This window comes from Pelodiscus sinensis, chromosome 12 (assembly GCF_052426305.1).
Source record: "Pelodiscus sinensis isolate ZL-2025 chromosome 12, ASM5242630v1, whole genome shotgun sequence".
Taxonomy (NCBI): domain Eukaryota; kingdom Metazoa; phylum Chordata; order Testudines; family Trionychidae; genus Pelodiscus; species Pelodiscus sinensis.
The window spans coordinates 30,243,418-30,262,786 of NC_143063.1; the positions used below are offsets into that span (position 1 = coordinate 30,243,418).

The window sequence follows — 19,369 nt, forward strand, 5'->3', positions numbered from 1 at the left end:
TAGAGTTTCTCAGTAGTTCCAGGATATGCCTGCCACACCCAATCTTTTTCAAGCAGGGTTATTTTCTGAATGGAAGCATGTTAAGAAACAGCTGGCTTAGGCTCAATTCTGCTCTGAAGAACTGCTTGTCTAGATCTTCAGGCTAAGGCACCAGCCTGAACTTGAGCATTTATGCAGCAATTTTTTCTGCTCTGAAATCTGAGCCCAAGCAAGCTCACCAGGGCCAGCTGTGGCCATGGCACAGATCTTTTATCCCTGTGTAGATGTATCCTCAGAGGAGTCTGGCATCTTTCCATTTCTTCTCAGTGCTACCCTGGGGCTGAGACAGCTGGCTGTGACCCAGAGTCAGTGGCCTCTTGCTCCACTCTACTTCAGGGGAGCTTTCCAGGGGAGAGTTAGCTCCACTCCCCTGTGGCTCTTCCCTCCCTCACAGGTACGGTGTCCCAATAAAGAACCTTCTTCCTGCCCACCAGCAATAAGGCGTAGCCCAGGTCCCTTTAACTGGATGGATTAGATTCCTGGCTCTGATCCAGGTTTATCTGCAGGGATGGATACACTGAAACAGAAATCTCCATTAATTTTGGAAAAAGTTACCTTGATCCCCTCCAGTGGTACACAAAGCCTAAAAGAGACAATCTCTGGTGAAAACTCTCCTCAGAGAGACTTACAGAAGAGATCGTAACTGAAATAACTGGTTTTTACTGTTGGTGTTCTGATGATTTTTGTTAACAATAAAATAAGCATAGTTAACAATAGTGATTATTGTGCTTATTTTTAATCATGGTGTCCCCTAAGGCACTGCATAAAGCTCAATATGATTAAAACAGAGGAAGTCACATCTCTGAATTGGCAATAAGGGAGGCAATTATTAAGATTTAGCCTACCTAATAATTTTTTGTGGTTTTTGGGATAAAGTTATTTGGTACTCAACAACATGAAGCATCCCTTTCTATTGCACACTGCAATAGTAAAGTACATGAAACAACTTTGGAGGACAAAGTCTGTCCCTAGCCATTCTCACATGGTAGATCTTGATTCCAGCAACGCATTTTGATAAATATCTAGTATATGTCAAAGCTGAATAAAGATGACACACCGGAACATTAAATCACCCCGTAACACCACTGAAGTTGTCATTTTCAATAAGTAGTTTTAAAGATTTTGTTTGTTTGTTTACCAAGAGTGGAAGATCTAGTAGCTGCCTTTCTTTTTAGACTGAATGTAACAGTGTGGTGCTCACCTCTCACAAGTAGTCCTGGCTGTCACAGCTGTGGTCTTTAAGTAGTTCCAGCCCTGGTATCTAACTTCATCCCCGGGCTTCTTCCCTGGAGGCAATGGCTTCATCCTTTTGGTCTAATTCTGGCCCCAGCTCTCCAGCTGAGCCACTAAGTAGTTCAGTTCCCCTTCTGGGGGTTTAACACTGTCTGTAGGTTAGCTCCTCAGTGACATATGGTGAGGAGAGCAGACTCAGGCCCACTCACTATTCTGGGTCCCAGCTCCAGGACCCTATGAATAATAGCCACATATAGCTGTGTCCTCTTAACTAGATTGCTTTCAGTTCCCTGGGTTACTTCTCCATAGTGCCAGCTTTTGCCAAAGCTTCACCCTTACATCAGGCTCATCTAAATTTGTGTCCAGCAGCCAGCCAGCCAGCCAGAAGCACTTTCTCACTCCCCAATCCCTGTTAACTGTGAGCTGTCCATGGTGCTGTAATTCCCTTTAGTTGAACTGGAACACCTATTACACTCTTCTAGTTCCGTCAAGGAAATGACTGCCTCTGGCACTGTGGCTCCTTTTATATGGCTCTCCTGAGCCCTGATTGGCTGTTCCCCCGGTAGCCATGCTAGACTACTAGGAGGACTCCTTTACTGCACTTTTCCTGTGAGGGGTGTGGAAGAATACTGAGGTCTTCAGCAAAGGGCCTCTGGTATCGAATACCCGGTGAAATTGAATTAGAAGCTTCTACAGCTTTACATCTGTAAGAAGGCTCCTATTGGCTTTTTGGCTATGATCTGTTCCATAACTAATGTTCTCTCCCTAGGGTATTATATTCTGCATCTTCAGAAGGAGGAGCCTAACGATCTTATAGTCCTCTTCCATTTCTCTCATCTAAGATTTCTATGATTAATCCAGACACTATATTCACAGAAGCAATTTTTCCAGTCAGAATCCATAGAGATGCTCAGGATTTCTAACTCTTCCCAGCTCTCTGAGGATTTTCTCTTTCAGTCTGAGTGATAATACTCCTCATATTCATATTCCTACTATGTCATATTTCAAAATCCAGGTACTTTTCATTCTGGCATGGATTCTGCCTATCTGTCTATTCAGATAATCTGCCATGTTCCCCTTCATTTGCAGCCTACTGTACATGTATTTTAGAGAGAATGTTCTTAGGAGGACGGTTTGTTTAGTCAGTTCTGGGTACCAGAAAACAAAACAAGGAAACAATATCAGGAAATTTATCTGGGATGTTGATATTGGTGGAAGATATTTTACTCCAATTCGGGCATTATTATGATTCCAGCTGGTTGTTCAAACAACAGCATTCAAAACCGGTTTTATTAATCACCTTGTGTGCATCTATTTCAGACAGATCGCTAAATAAAGTAGGCTTGCAATGAATAGCCTATTGCCTCCAAGAGTATTCACAGGGCACAATTCCAAATACATTAGCATCCTATTTTGTTTTGTTTTGATTTTGAGCAAAGAATAAGGCTGTCAGATGATTAAAGACCTAGGAGATAAACTGGCCTTCGTTTGCTTTTGAATTTTGCGTGCAGGTCTTCAATATTTTGTTTTGTTTTGTTGTGGGTAGACCACAAGGAGTACATTTTCACAGGTTCTACTTTTGTGCCTTCAATGGATTTAAGAGAGAGAGAGAAAACTGGATTTCAGCTTTTTCAGATGCCTGAGGATTTACCTTCAGAGAACTCTTGATCTCAAGAAACCTAGCAAGTCACGGGTATTAATTTCTTTCATAAACCTCAACAGCCTCTGCTGCTTCAGTAGCAGGTTAGTTTTTGAAATATCCCTTTCCAAAGCTGGGATACACGTTTCCAGTATTGGATTTTATTAAGTTCCTGCGGTAGCTATCTCCAAGGCCATTTTCTCATCTATTTCTTTGCAAGAAACTAAGAATGACAGAGGCTTTGCAGATAAGGTTTGGATTGCAACCTTTCCACTAGCAATTGTAATAGGAGCAACAGGGAATTAAATAAAATTATACTTTCCCTCTAGATGTCTGCTTACAAGGAAATTCAGAGTTTTATGGATGCCCCAGAGACAAACTATTATAATCCATTCCTCACAGTTCTTATTTGAGTTTTGTCTGTATGAGCACCTCAAACAGTACAGAATCATGCATAAAGAATGGGCAAGAGACACTGTGGATATGTCTACATTACAGAGTTTTGTCAGAAAAACAGCCGTTTTTCTGATAAAACTCGAGGACCATCCACACAGCAATTGCATTCTTCCACAAGAAAATTGAAAGAACAGAGGGGTTTTCCTGACATTGGTAATCCTCATTCTATGAGGAAGAAGCCTTTTTGCAAAAGAGCTCTTTCACAAAAAGGCGTGTGTGGACAGGGAAGAGGGAGTTCTTTTGGAAGAAGAGGAAAAAGCACAGGAGTCCTGGTGGCCATTCTGTCCATAGCAATCACAGCTTACATGCGAGATAGCATCCATTTAGTGTGGACGTTCGCTTTCGAAAAAGCAGATCGCTTTTTTGATGCACTTCGGCAGTGTGGACGCTCTCTTCCGGAAGAAGTTTTTTTGGAAGATCTCTTCCAAAAAAAGCTTCTTCTGAAAGAAGCCTATAGTCTAGACGTAGCCTGTGTCCCATCAATATTTCAGGCTTTGTCATCAAATCAAGACAAATTCATATGTTCTTGCTCCAGTCCTACACTTGCCAGCTTGACATTATTGTTTGACAGTTAAGGTCTTTTCTCTGCAGTCTCATGAATGCCTTAATAATTTATTACATCTACCACTTGATGGTTGTTTTAATATTTATTAATTTTTATTTTGATGCACTAACCATTTTTCTTCTCTCTTTCAGCAGAAAAACATTCACACTCATTTGCTATTTGTGGGGTATTGACATAGCTGAAGAAACAGTAATGATGACTGATAGAAGGCACCATATGTTCTGTTCATTTGTCTCTGCTGTTTTCTGAGAAATGAATAAAGATACGCTAGAAAAAGATTCTCTACGTCATTCATTAAAAAGAAAAACAGACTTTGGCTTTATGCAACAGGGGAACCTATAACTTACAGATGTACTCAGCACAACAGATATTATTAATATGGAAAAGGTTAGCCTCCCAAGCCTTGGAAAAAATAACATGTACATGTTTTCAACTGAAATGTTTTAAGGATTTCAAAGCACCTTCACAATTAATTTCCTGTATGTTTATTGTTTTAAAAAAACTTGTTTCTCCACAACAAAAAATTTAAGGTTTATATATTTGCCTATACATAAACATGTTAATTTCTACTAGTTTCAATGAAAATAGGATTAAAAATAGGATTATAGGTGACAATTTGTGATATAAAACAGTCAAGAAGCTTCAGGCCATTGTCACACATTATGGCTACATCTAGACTGCAGGCTTTTTGCACAAGAAGCTTTTGTCGGAAGAGATCTTCTGCAAAAACTTCTTGCACAAGCGTCCACACTGCAAAAGTGCATCGAAAAAGTGATGCGCTTTTGCGAAAGAGAGCGTCCAGACTGCTTGGATGCTCTCTCGCAAGTAAGCAGTAATTGCTCTGGAATGGCCAGCAGGGCACTTGTGCTTTTTCCTCTTCCCTCTTCTTGAGCAAAAAACTTCTCTTCCCTGTCCACACACGCCTTTTTGCACAAGAGATCTTGCGCAAAAAGGCGTTCTTCTTCATAGAATGAGGATTACCAATTGTGCAAAAACCCCTTTGATCTTTCGATTTACTTGCACAAAAATGTGCTTGAGGTGTGAACACTTTGCGAGTTTTTGCAGAAAAACAGCTGTAGTGTAGACATAGCCCATAATGTGTACTCTTGCTCACTCCATATATTTAAATATAGTAGTATATAATATTAGTATACAAACTATAACAATCAAATTCTGACATATACAAAAGATCCCTAAAAAAGTAAACATTCAATATATACTGCACTCATTTAAAAATGTTTCCTCCTCACACTAACAAAGACTGTGCTTACTATATAGAAAGAGCTGGATCAAACTTTTTGTTGCTGTTATTGCTGCCTATCAACCATATTCTCCGTTCTAAGTGAAAAAGTCTAACCAGTTTTGATTATTTTTGCTTTCTTTTGCTCTGTCATTTCAAAAATGTTTTGTGTTCTTGTGCTGCTGCTTCCTCTGGCTTAGCAGTAGCAATTAACCAAAAAAAAAAAAAAAAACCCACTGGTTCCCAGAGTCATGCACATGTCTGCCAACATCATTAAGCATTCAGGTGCAGAAACAAGGAAGTAAACCAAGGAGGTCTATGTTGCCTTGTATATCATTAAAGACATGGGAAAAAAAATCAATTTTCCAACTGGAAAAAATAAGTCCCAAAAAATCAGTAGTGAAAGATATTTTATTTTCAAGCTTCTAAGAACACATTGCAAACAATAGAGATTAAATTTAATTCCTCGTTAAGTTAAAGTAGTTGACAGCTCCTGTAAATGTGACCAACAATAGGACACATAGCTGATGTCAATCAGTAGCTAGTAATAGAATGGTTTTCTGTCCTTTGTTCTCATTGGAATCGTCTATTAAAAAGGTTTTCAGAGTACATATTCATAAATGACCCAAGGCCAAAACCTGCTCATCTTACTCACATGGGTACTTCTTGGCTTCAATGGGACAACTTGCATGAATGAAGTAAGTATGATTTAATCCTTCAGAGTATCATAATCTCCAAGGTCATCCACAATAGTAATAGACATCAAATAATGCTTTTATGTGTATATAATCCATACACTTTCACCGGTTGGATTTATTTATTCTTGCTGTTAAAATCTATGCCGCCTGCTGCACAAAGGAATACGGATGGGGGTTGCTGAGGAAAAGCACTGAATGTATAGATTTCTTATGAGAAATGTATTTGTATTGGCTTTCTTAACACCATATAAACTCTGTGCCCCCCCCCAGAAATCTTGACTATATGTGCTTTATTTACCTAATGTAATTGCATCACATGAAATCTGATCCTACAGTACTTAGTAAGCCAAATCTCTCATTTTTATGAGAGTATTGCCTGAAAAAGATGGCACAATATCCTTAGTCAATATTTGAATAAATAACACCTATTTAATGCAAACAATTGATTGCCACAGAACAGATTTGATGCTATGTATGTATTTAAGTAATTCTAAACAATGGCCAAATAACATACATAGTTCTTTTATTAGACATTATCTGGAATTAGAAGTTTCTTCTTAGCTATCAGGTGTGAGCTGGTCTTGATATACATTTTTCATTGTAAAGCACTTTAATAGAGATGTTACATGAGACAGTTCAATATAGCTTTAAGAAAAATCTTTATTTTGTACCATGCTTATTTCTTAATACATCAATAAATCCCACTATACTGAACATCTGATAGTAGGAAAAGCAGTTGAGACTTTTGTTTCTCTGGGATTAAAGCATAAATTAAGAAAGATGTAATATATGGATATAAATGGCATTAATGGAATTCTCTACAGTTCTAATTTTACAGATGTTTCCTCAACTAACCCTCTTTTACCTTGCCCATTTATTTTGCTTGGAGGGGCGACTTGCAAAAGTTCCAGTGCCTCACAATCCTGCTGCCACTCTCTCTATGTCTGTGGGGGTCTACATGCCACGCTGCGGCATGGCCAACCAAATATAAAGGTTTGCTCTTGCTTTCCTTCAATTCTGCATGCTGAGGAAAGGGTCAGGAGTGCAGAATGCCATCTAGCTGATGCAGTGCTTTGGGGGTATCATTTAGCCTGACTGTTTCTGATTACAATTTCATCCAGGTGGCCACACTTTATTAGCCCAAGCAACTGGAACGTATGCCACAGAGAGCATTCCTGTGTAGAATGGGATTTTGCTCATTATTAGATTGTTTATTTTGCAGGGCAATTGTGCAGGAAAAAAAGCTGTCATTTTCTTGGATAGGAAAGTAGCATCTGCCAGTAGAGAGTGCAAGAGCTACCTTCTATTCTTTGCAGACCTAACATTCTGGCTTGCAGACAAAGCTCCTTGGTTCACATACATAGGTCATAACATATTTAGTTCTGTTGTATTGTTCAAAATTGACATTTCAGTTTTCTTCCAGTTACTTCTAGCACTAATCCCCTTTGGATTATTACTCATGATCAGAATCTTTTGGAGGGCAAACTTGGACCATGCATCTTTTTAACTGTCCAAGATTGAATTTCCGCTATAAAATATATATGCACACACACACACACACACAAAATCCTCTCCTGCCCTCCCTCCCCCCAGAAATTTCTCCCTTCTGGGAGACCCAAGAAATCTTGCAGCTGGTTGGGATTTCCCTTTTGTGCAACTTTCCCTTTAGGATTTGAAATGTCCAGTCAAATATTCAGAACGATCAGGGTTATTATGCAGCTTAGTGGCAAACAATATGTTGATATATATTTTTCAAACAAACTCCCCTGTTTTGATCAAAATTAATTCCCCCTGCAGACAATGCATAATTCAGCAGCTTTGTGGTATTGTGTGTGTGTAGAGGATGGGGGGGACGCATTTAAAACTTTAAAGGGAAATACCACCCGTGGAAATGTGAAGGCATTGAAATGTCTCCGCATGTACTTCCATCCTTCGGAAATTGAGAGTGATTAGACACTTAGAAGAAAATAAATAACCGTGCCTCCACATTAATTTCCCTGCCTGAAACAAACCAGCACCTGCTTCCCCGTACCCCAGGGAGCTCTGACTTTACTTCATTAGATTTGCATTAATAAGCGTGTGAGCAAGTCCCCTTGTTCAGGCAAATCGCAGAGCCCTGAGCCCACTGGAGCCGCGGTGATACCTCAACCCCCCCCCCCCCCCGACTCCCGCCCCCGGCCAAGAGGCAAGTGACAAAGCAGGGGTCTGTCTCCCAGCGCTGGGGACGCCGTGGCAGCGCAGGGCAAGGGGCTGGCAGGCTGCCTCGCCTCCCGTGTTGCCATGGCGGAGGAGGAGGCGGAGGAGAGGAGAGGCGAGGGGAGCCCGGCTTTCCGCTCAGCCCTCCAGAGCCCGCGCTGCCCAGCCTTGCCGGGAGGCAGGAGCAGCCCTTCCCCGGGCGCGGCGGCAGGAGGCGGCGACGGGGAGCGGGGGGCGGCAGCCGCCTGCCAGCTCCGGGCTGATTGTCCCACTTTTCTCCTCCCAGCGCGCTGCCGGCGGGGAGGCGCCGAAGTGCCCGGACCGAGCCGGCCACGGGAGCCAGCGAGCCGGCGGGAGGATGCGCTGAGCCGCCCCCACCAGCGGGGGCGCCGCTGCCGCTCGGCCAGGTCAGTGCGCAGGGGCGGCCCCGGGGAGGGGTCACAGCGGGCGGCCCGGGGCTCCCCGCGCGTCGCCCGGCCACGCCCCGACGGCGGCAAAGTCCCGCTCGCCAGCCGCGCGGGAAACTTTCGCGGGACTTGGCGGCGGCCCCGCAGCAGGCGCGGGTGAGGGGCGGTTCGGAAATAAGAAGCCGAACTTGGGCCGCGCGCCGGTTGTCAGCAGCCACCCCCCGGGGGGCGCGAGCTGGCACCTGCTCCTCACGCTGCCAGGCTGCTCGCGGGTCCAGCCGCCGAGTCCTGCCCGGGCTGCTCAGGCCCCGAGTCTGAACTTCCCGGGAGTTTTGACTGAGTAACTGCTAGAGCGTGCCCCCGAATGTCCCCTCCCGCCCAGCACACGCTTCCGCGCCGAGCCCTTCGGCCGACCCGGGCTTTTGGCTCTTTGATTCCTGTTCTCGCTGCAGCTGTATTTTGGCAAGGCAGCTTCTTGCATATGTGCATCATCCCGCCCCCCGGAGAACAGTGTAGGGATTTTTAGCAGGCAACTGTACTTCACATTGCTCTGCAGCTGGGAGATTTGTGGGGTTGAGCATTCTTAAAGGCTCATTGTGGTGACAGACCATAGCAACTCTGAAGGAGCTGCTACAGTCTAGCCAGCCAAAAAATTAGCAGGGGACAATTGCAATTTACAAATACATACTGATGGGATAATACAAAACTCCACTGTCGTGGCAGGAGCATGTGTTTCAAAAGATGCTCATAAATCCGTATTCACCAAAACTTCTAGGGGTTAATGCATGCTTTAAACTAAGTTTCAGATAGATGAATGGCTCTTTTACAAGATATATTTTTCTTCCTTAAAAATATTTCAGTACAAAATCCTTTGACTGTACATTGGTTAAAAACCCCCACAATAGGCTGAAATTGTATCCCCATTTTCAACTCACCCTTTACGTTCAGGGCTCAAACTCTAAAAACAATAACACGGGGCCCTAACTCACTCTCTAATTTTCTCATTTGGTACATAGAATTATATTTAACCAGGGAAATTCCTTTCTTCTATATTAGTCCTGAGTTTTATGTATCTCCTAATAGATCATCCTGTCTGTGCAATACTCTACCATGCGCTTTGAAACATTTAAAACTTGACCAAACCAAGAATATTAATATTGCATTAGCAGGTGAAGGGGATAAATGTCTATCAGCCATTTTCCATCTCTAATGTCTAGGATTCTTTGATATTAGTAGTGAAACAACTAGGCACAATAGAGTGAATAAAAAAGCAAAGCCTCAAGGCCAATTTTTTGGCTTTTGGGGGTTTAGGAGCCCCAAGAAGTCAGTTTAATGTAGCTTGCTTCCTATAACTAGGTTGTCTTAAGATGGAAACGTGTACAGTTTAACTGTAACATGCTTATAAAAAGCAGAGATGCACATTAGCACATTATTTGTGTCAGAAGAATACTATGATGTATTTTGTTTCAAGATTTACATGTTACAGCTTTAAAGGACTTAGGTTATAGACTTTTCCAGTTAGGAGGTTGAATAGTAAATACTATGGTCTCATAAAAAGAACTCTCACAAATTAGAAATGTAATCATTAAATCTAATTTGTTTATTAATATTCTTACCATTGGACAAAAAGTCATCCCTTGTTTATCCTGTCATTTTGTCAGATGACTGGCATCTCAAATTCCTTTCATATTCATGGGATTTGCTCTTTTCCGGGAGTAGGCCACAGAAGCTCTCAGTGTTGGGGATAACAGTTAAGCTCCTCTTTGGAATTCACGAGCTTCCAAATTAAACTTTTGCTGACACCTGCTACCTAGCCCTATTGAACCCTGGTATTGGAGTGCTGCTACTGAGCAAAGTGAATAAATAAAAAAAAATTTACCCCAAACATATGGGGGAACACTGTGAAATGTGGGAGACTAATCCAAGTTTTGTTCTTATGGAGCAAATTTTGTACAGAAATCAAACATAATTCAATCCATATTGTTGACTGCTATAGAGACTAATAACTCAATATACCTGGTAGAATCAAATGTTGAAGCAATACGTGAAAATGAACTGCACACTCTCCACCCACTCTTGAAAATCCTTGTTTATATGGTGTGAAGGATATTTTCTGAGCACTAGCTTCAAGTACTAAAAATTAGAAAGTGTCGTAACAGGAGGTCAGGACTTAATTATTTGTAGAGAGCTATCAATAAGCAAGTGTTGGTGATTTATTTCTATATCACCCAGAGCTGTAAAATGAAACAGTGAATTATGATTGTCTTTAGCTACTTACTAAAAAGAGATACAAAAGGTGCAAGCTGCAACTGACTGATCTTTGGAATCTGAAAGTTTTATCTGGGCTACATCTGGTGGAGGATTTTGATATGCCTTTTAAATATTGTAGCCAAAATGTCTGGTGGGAAATGTCATGCATATTTGCTGCATCTGTAATGAACATGTATGGATTATGGAATATCAGGAGAATGTGGCTTTTTAACATTCAAATTTTTATGTATATGAAAGCTAAGAAGTCTGGAAAAAAAAACCTCTAACTACTTTTTTGATCTGTGGTATTTGAAAAGGGCGTCTATTGGGCATGTTTGAGTATCTTCCAAAATCATTTAAAAAAACAAAAATTGAATTTTCCTGCTTGAAAAATTTGTGTACTTGATGCACTGCTTCTACCTCACAATTAATGTCAAAAATCAATTGGCTAATATGCTTTTTATGTTTCTGCTGATCAAACAGGATGGGACTGTAAAAGCTTTTATTGCTATCTGGTGATTAGGACATAGTAGTGGTAAGTAAATAGCTTGTAATAAGATGGCTTCAATGTGCTAGTATTTAATGTGTTGTATGTAGACAGGGCCATGGGCTGCCTTATAATAGCCAATCCTGCTCCCACAGATATCCAAAGGAATTTTACCAATTGCATCATTGGGAGCAACAGTGAGTTCTCAGGTTTTTAGGTGACCGGAAGTAAAGCAGTAATGATTCACTTTAGATAATCCTGAATATTCTCTTTCTGGTTTCTGATAGATTAAATTACAGAAAGAAATTCAGATTTGCTCTCCCTCTTGCCAGTAGTAATGCTTCTGATCTTCACTAGCTTGTTGAATGCATTTCAAACAGGACACAATTAATTTAAATGAGGAAGAGTATGAAATTAGGAAGAGAACAGAAGCAGGGAGCTGAGAAAGAAATATAAGGGTCACGAGTCTTAAGGACAAATTCTGGACCTAGAAATGTCAGTGGCTGAATTCCACTTTGGTGGGTGCAGCCAATAAACTCTACTATGCTCCATTATACAATTCTTACTGATCTTAAAAACAAAACAATGTATCATTGTTTTCGGTGACAGAAATACTGGTGTATTAGATTTGTTAGAGGCCGTGAATTACATAGGATGTGTGAACAGTATGGATAACACGATGGAGTCATCTCATGAACAAACAATTAATGTATTAGGAAACTGTAAACATCAGTGACGCTTTAACCAAGCCACTGAAAAAGTCAGAATTTAGGGCCCCGCCCTTAGTGGGATTTCCTCTAACGGAGTGCACATATTCTAAACAATATGCTATGTGAAAAACAAAATATTAATACTATTGATTGTACAAGAAATCAATACTGCCAGAATATTTAGTGTATATATAGAGAATAAACTTAATTGTTATGATTATTGATTATATTTTAAACTGGTGGTAAAACAGAGTGTATGTTGTGAAATCTGCTTTTCTGTTTCCACGCTTTGTGGGAGAAATATATTAAGATGGTAAATGCAGTGTAAAGGGGTTGGTAAATGCAGTGTAAAGATGGGTAAACATTAATTTCACCATAATCACACACACACAAACAGGTAGGCAAAATAATAAAAATGAAGTTATTAGCGTTTGATTTAAGGTCATATACTTGATATATTTTGACATGTGACCTTGACAACTTTGTGTTATAATGGTTTAAAACTTTATCTTTTTGATTCTTAACAGCTATTATTAAATAATTGTTGTCTGACTGCTCCATAATTTCCCACAACTGGGAACCTTTAAATTGATAACATTGGAGAAATGTTTTAAAATAAACAGTGTATTATATGTCAATTATCAAATACAAATTAATTTCTCCCAAGACTAAATATGTATCCAAATTTGCTTTCATGAAACCAGTGTAAAAGTGTCCACTGACTTCCACAATAGCAGGAGTGAACTCAATATGCACATCAAGCTGAAGTGGAAGAGCAAACGGTAAAGCACAATGTGTGCAAATCCATACACAGCTGGCTTGAAGTAATTTTTCATTAGTCACAAAAGATAAAAGTGACTATAGAATTGCACCTTTTAAATGAACATTGAGGACAGAAGAGAAAGTTTTAACTATAGAAAACAAACCATGGATTTTTCTAATCAACATAACATTTAACTAGTCTCAGAGGGGTAGCCTTATTAGACTGTAACTTTAAAAACAAGAAGTGGTTCTGTAGCACCTTAAAAGCTAACAAATATATAGTATCATGAGTTTTCATGGGTGAGGATGTTTAACTAGGGCACAGTTCGAACTGCAAAGGAAGGTGACAGATTTCACAAATTAGTCACAGTTCTGGGTGAATTCATCTTATGGGAAACAGCACAAAGTGATTAAGTGGGTTCTAATCCATAGAAATCTTAAACATGTGAACCTACATAATCAGATAGAAGCTGATATTTCTTTCTGAATTCAGATGAGCCAAAGAAACAACTTTGTTTCTATCCACTTTTGTTCTTAAATTCTCACAGGACTTTTGGTTATGTTGGTCACAGGTGCATTCCTTGAGCCCACCATACCCACACAGACATCTTTGCAAGTTTTGAGAATGAGTTAGATTATCAACCCAAACTCATTTTACAGGAAGAAACAAAGAGGCTGGGCCTCCTTGCAGCTGCAGAGATACTTATTAGTACTCTTGAAACCCAGATCCATGGCTTCAGCTGAGGTGCATGTAGCACAAGAAAGGGGGCATGTAATGTATTAAGGCCACCTTTCCACTTTCTTGATCATGGGCTGATAGTTCGTTAACATGGTCCCAAGCATAAATCCTCTCAACTACAAGGGAGAATGAGGTAGCTGGGAAGGGATGGTATCAGAGGTGCCACATTGACACTCTTGCACCAGGAGGTCCCCTTATACTGGGGATGAGCCTTCTGGAGCTAGCTATATGGTTTTACAGACAGTTTTTATTGGGGGGATAGCTCACAAAGCTGCTTCATCACAGAATTAATCCCATAATTATAAGTAACCATTAAACAGCCCATTCAGATACACTCCCTCCCCCTCAAAAAAAAAAAACCCCTACATGTGATTTTCATTGCTTGAAGGGAGAGGGCTCTAGTTCATGAACTCCTGTGTCCTGAGCTCATAGATAAAAAAGTCGTGGCAGGGCACTTGGGTAACTGTTATAGCTCATTTTAAACAAAAAATTCAGAAATCGGGTGAAGTTACATTATTCCTCACTTGTATTTCTATGTAGAGTAAGATAAATTCAACATTATGCAGAAAAATATCAGCATTTTGTCTCATTTATTTTGCTTCAGGTTGCCCTGCTTCTGTCTATAGCTCTGGGTGCTGTCAAGAATGAAAAATTATAGTTAAAAATCAATATAGTAAAATGTAATCAACCAAGTGAAACCAACCATGAACATAAAACCTGAAGTAATCCCTCCTCTTCTCAGATTAACCTTGGCCAGATACCACCCACTGAATTCCACCTGTTCACCAACCTCACCCTTCCCTAAGTAGAAGTTCTGCAGAAAAGGATGTGGAGTTTACAGTGGATGAGAAGCTGGATATGAGTCAACACTGTGCCCTTGTTGCCAAGAAGGCTAATGGCACATTAGGTTGCTTTAGGAGGATCATTGCCAACAGATCTAGAGAAGTGATTATTCCCCTTTAATCAGCTGTGGTGAGGCCTCATCTGGAGTACTGTGTCTAGTTCTGAGTCCCCTCCCCCCTCTCCCCCCCCCCACTATAGAAAGGATGTGGACGCATTGGAGAGGGTCCAGCGGTGGGCAACCAAAATGATTAGGGGGCTGGAGCACATGACCTATGAGGAGAGACTGAGGGGTTTGGGTTTGTTTAGTCTGCAGAAGAGAAGAGTGAAGGGTGATTTGATAGCAGTCTTCAACTTCCTGAAGAGAGGTTCCAAAGAGGATGGAGAAAGGCTGTGACGGATGGCAGAACAAGGAGCAATGGTCTTAAGTTACAGTGGGGGCGGTTTAGGTTGGATATTAGGAAAAACTATTTCACTAGTAGGGTGGTAAAGCACCAGAATGGGTTACCTAGGGAGGTGGTGTAATCTCCACCCCTAGAGGTTTTTAAGTCTCAGCTTGACAAAGCCCTGGCTGGGTTGATTTAGGTGGGATTGGTCCTGTCTTGGGCAGGGGGCTGGACTTGATTACCTCCTGAGATATGTTCCAGCTCTATGGTTCTATGATAGGAAGCCCAAGAAAGGTGTTGACTTTACAATATACCAAGAAGGTAACCAAGCTAGTTTTTTTTCAGAGTACAGTGGAACAGGAGCAGGTTTCATAGTCATGAATCCTTCACAGAACATGCTCTGCTGTCAGCCTTCTTGTAGAAATTAGAGAAGTTTGAACTTTATTGCTTCTGTTAATCGCAGCAGTATTAGTATTACTCAGGAAGATGTGCCATCTCTTAGGCAGCGAGCACATAAAGTTACCCAAAACCATTTACAACTTTATGGGTCAAAGCCAGTTCCTTACATTCCACCTGTAAGCTATTATGCACCCTGCAGAGGCTACCAAGCACCAGCATTCTGATGTGTTCAGTATGTGCTCTCTACACATAGCCATGCTAAATGAGTATCTATGCTCATTTGTAGTGTCTGACTTTGTGACCTCAAAGACAGAAAGGCTTTAAAACTGCACATAGAAAGAAGAAAAATATTAAAACGGAATTGATTATTATTGAATGAGGATGGGGGGGGAAAACAACCATTCAAAAGAATTAGCATTTCAAAAGCAAAAGATTGGAAAGATCTGCAGTCTCATGATAGGCAATTTGAAAAGTTTATATCAAACTTCAAAAACCGTCCCAAGCTCTTTTCTCCAGAATTGATTTGAAAAGTTGGCAGACTTAAGAAACCTTTCAGAAACATTTTTTAGATCGATGCTAATTTGATGCATAGGAGCTCATCACAGTGCCAATTTACTGTCAAACTGATATTAACTAGGTACTTTTCTTAGAATGTTTATAGCCAAATGTCTGTTAAATATGCAAACTCAACAACTACACCACATCCTTTAAAATACTTCATTTGAAATGTATATCAAACCCCCCAGAAATGGCTTTTCACTCAATCACAAAGAAACAATGCTTACCATAAGGTCCAAGTCCTTGTTCTGGGAGAAAGGGATGAAGGATACTCCTGTGATTAAGACACAAGGCTGTTAGCCAGGAAAAATGCTTTCAGTTTTCAATGTTGCCAAAAGACCTCCATGATCTTGGTAAAATCTCTTAGGGCTAAATCTTTCAATTCATGTTCACACAACAACCAATCTCATAGAAATAAGTTAATTTAAGTAAATGAGATTACTTGAGACAGTAGTAATGATTCATAGGAGTAGGGGTTGCAGTATCAGGTAGGTACATACTTTCTGAGCACGATTTTCAAACTTGGGTGCCTATGGTTAGACATTTAAATCTGCATTTAAGTGCCTAAATAAATAATGCCTGTTTTCCGGCTCTCATTAACTCAGTGTGAGCCACAGATGGTCTAAATCCATCAAAATCAGGCTACTTTTGATCCTGCAGATACTTACCTGAGTAATTAGATGTATGTTAGTCATTTTGTTCATTGTGACTTTTCACACACAAAGTTACCAACGTATGAATTTGCAGATTAATGGTCACAGTTAGATACCTATCATGAGGCATCAAAATTTGAGCCAATGTGTCTTAGTTTTGGTATTGGTAAAATGCCAATAATACTTTTTCACGTAATTTGACTAAACTAAATTCAGCATTTTTACTATGTTTAGATCTTCTGATGGAAGATATAAACAAATGCAAATCACCATCTTTTACTATATTCTTTAATTATAATTTTTCATCAACTAGCCGTAGACCTATCATGCAGTATGAGCTACATTAGCAAAATAATAATTCTAGAAACCCAAAATATACCAATAAAAGAAAGTTAAACCAATGCATAAAATGGAGCCGTCTGTGAAATCAAAGTGACGCTTGCATTTATTTCATTTGGCAAGAAAATAATGAGCTTTGGACTCTGAAACTTTGAATAACTTATTTTTCAGGCTTCACAAATTCATCTTGGAAACAATAATAATCCATAACACAGTGGAAGAAATTGCAAAGTAGAGGCCAGGCTATCAAATTATGAGACTCTCTAGGCACATAAAGGTCTTTGTGTTGCAGTTGCAATTATTTCCTTCATTTAGCCCATGCCCCCACCAAAACCAAACCATTTCAGAATTTTAAATTGCTAGGTAGTGAATATATAATTTTCAGTTTTTCAAATTAGAGTGATTGACTATTCCATTCCAGTCTGCAGTTATTGAAACCTACTTACTTCAGCAGGTTATCAAGTGACCACAAGTATATTTAGATTACTTCACATAAAGCTCTTATGTTTATCACTCCAGACTGCAAGTGATCATTCATCCAACACAGGTTTCAACATCCAGCAGAACTAGGCACAAGTTCATTTCTATGCTGTGGAAACATTCTTTTCCACATTTGTCAAAAAGCAATTATTAAATTAAAAGTATAGGAAAAACATCTCCTACAACAGCAGCTGATCTGCAACCCTCTCTTTCTGAACAGCAATTCTGATATACACCCTTACTGAATTAGGATTGTCTGATAATATTAGTTTCCATCGTCACAAAATGCTAATGGACAGTGTTTCAGGTGATTACTTATAACTTCCTAGCAAAGTGGTCCACACCTACTTACTAGTTACAGATGTAAGAGCAATCGGACTCAATTACTGCCCAATAAACTACTTCTTTTGTTTCCTCCCTCCCCTCCCGAAATTCACTTGCATTTATTCAGTTGCTTTCCCTCACCTTTTTTTTCTTGCCAAAATGAAAGGACAGCAGCTGTCTCAGCACTTGATGCCAATGCTGTTCTTTTACAGGCAGGGGGTGAGGACCTGCTTTCAAACTGACTCTTTTCCCCACAGAGACTGACAATATTGTCTCATGTCTTTAAATATGGGTCTGTGAGTTAATGGAACAGTTTGTCAGGGCTGCCTACAGGCAGAGCATTTACATGCAAGCCAAAAAGAAAAGTAGCACAGATTGGTGTGGGTTTTATTTATTTATTTGGCTAAGAAAGAAGTAATGAAAGGGGAGGTGTCCTTAAGTATAGTATAACTTTCTCATCCATTAAAGCAGCTATTGTTTTCCCCCATAAAAAGATTAAAATTACATAAGTTTTTATTTTATTATTTTTATTGTTACTTACATTGTGGTAGCTCTTATGAGCTCCAATCCGGGATCAGAGCCCCCTGTGCTAGGCTTTGTATACTCACACAAAATTATAGCCCTTTTCTCAAAGAGCTTACACTCCAATTAAGTCCCATTGTATGAAAGTATAACACCTACTACAATCCTGTCTGTGGCCACTCTGCACTAGTGTCATACAAATTGTAAATAATAATCACATTATTCACTTTGCTTTAATTATCTTGGTACCAATAACCTGTGCAGGGATTTTTACTTAGAAAGAGATATGGCAAGTTGTTGTTCAGCCTTTGGTTCATGTTGGGAGAAATTGGGGCTTAGACTAATGTCAGGAGTTGATCTGAAGTCTCTTTTATAACATCAGTATGTTGTTAGCACAGAGGTTTGCCTGGTTTTCATAAATATTTTATGGGGTTATATCATCATTGTCATCATCATTTCAGGATGGTTGACAAGGCTGTCCTCTCTCTCTCTCTACATGTGATTGCAATCTGTTTCAGAGTTGTCTTGGAAAGTCAATTGATGATATTTCAATCAAAATGTTCTTATAACAAATTCTATTCAAATTCTGTCTGAAAGGGGGTTAAGGTTTGATCCTGCTGCTTAGAGAATGACATGCTAAATGTAGCTTCCTATGGGTTTGGCTGCAGTCCAGTGCTTTGTAATTTATAGTTCTCCTTCCTGGTTCTGGATGTGACCTTGGAACGTTAACGCTGGGTAGATTTCTTAAGTTCATACATGGGCTTATCCTTTGTAAAACTGCCATCATGGAATCCTCTCCAGTTTCTCTGTCTTGCAAATCATAATAAAAGGACTTTTCCCAATAAACGGACCAAATCAGATTAATACAGCTGTATGGGCTGGTGGATAACAGGTTGCTTGAAGATAATTCATTTTCTTTGACTTTTTCACTAAAGTAAATGTTAGTAAGTTAATAACATTGCTGTTAAATGACCAAAAATGATTAGCTAACTTCAAGAGAGAAACTGCAATTAAAAAGATTTCAAATTTGACTAGTCAATGGCATTTTCTGCAGAAATACGTATAAAACAGCTATCATTGCAGATCTCCAATCAGCCGCTCTTACTGATGTATATAATGCCTTTTATATTGAGAAATCACTTGAAAGAAAGATTATGTAATTTTAAAAAATGGTTAAATTATATTGTAACTATTATAATTTTAGTGTGCTATAGGTGTACAAGATGCTTTACAAAGTAATGAAAGAGTTAGCTATAAGTCCCTCTGGCATGGACTAAGACAGCAACATATATTTCTGAATAGAAAAATCATGTCTCTGAGAAGTTATGTCTACTGGAAAATTGCATTAATTATAGGTGCTAATAGATGTTTGTCTTTAGAATAACTATGATTACTCAGTGAAATAGGTATTCTGAAATACGATTTGAGTTGTTGCATGTAACCATAG

The 19,369-nt window shown here is 39.7% G+C and overlaps 1 protein-coding gene across 1 annotated transcript in view; it reads left to right on the forward strand.

The window, feature by feature from the left end:
• The first annotated feature begins 8,122 nt into the window (after nucleotides 1–8,122).
• The window catches only part of CHST8 (carbohydrate sulfotransferase 8), a 318,810-nt gene continuing 307,563 nt past the window's right edge, over nucleotides 8,123–19,369 (forward strand). The window contains exon 1 of the mRNA XM_075940099.2: nucleotides 8,123–8,473. The gene's annotated coding sequence lies outside the window, so the exon portion shown is untranslated. The remainder of the gene's footprint in view (nucleotides 8,474–19,369) is intronic.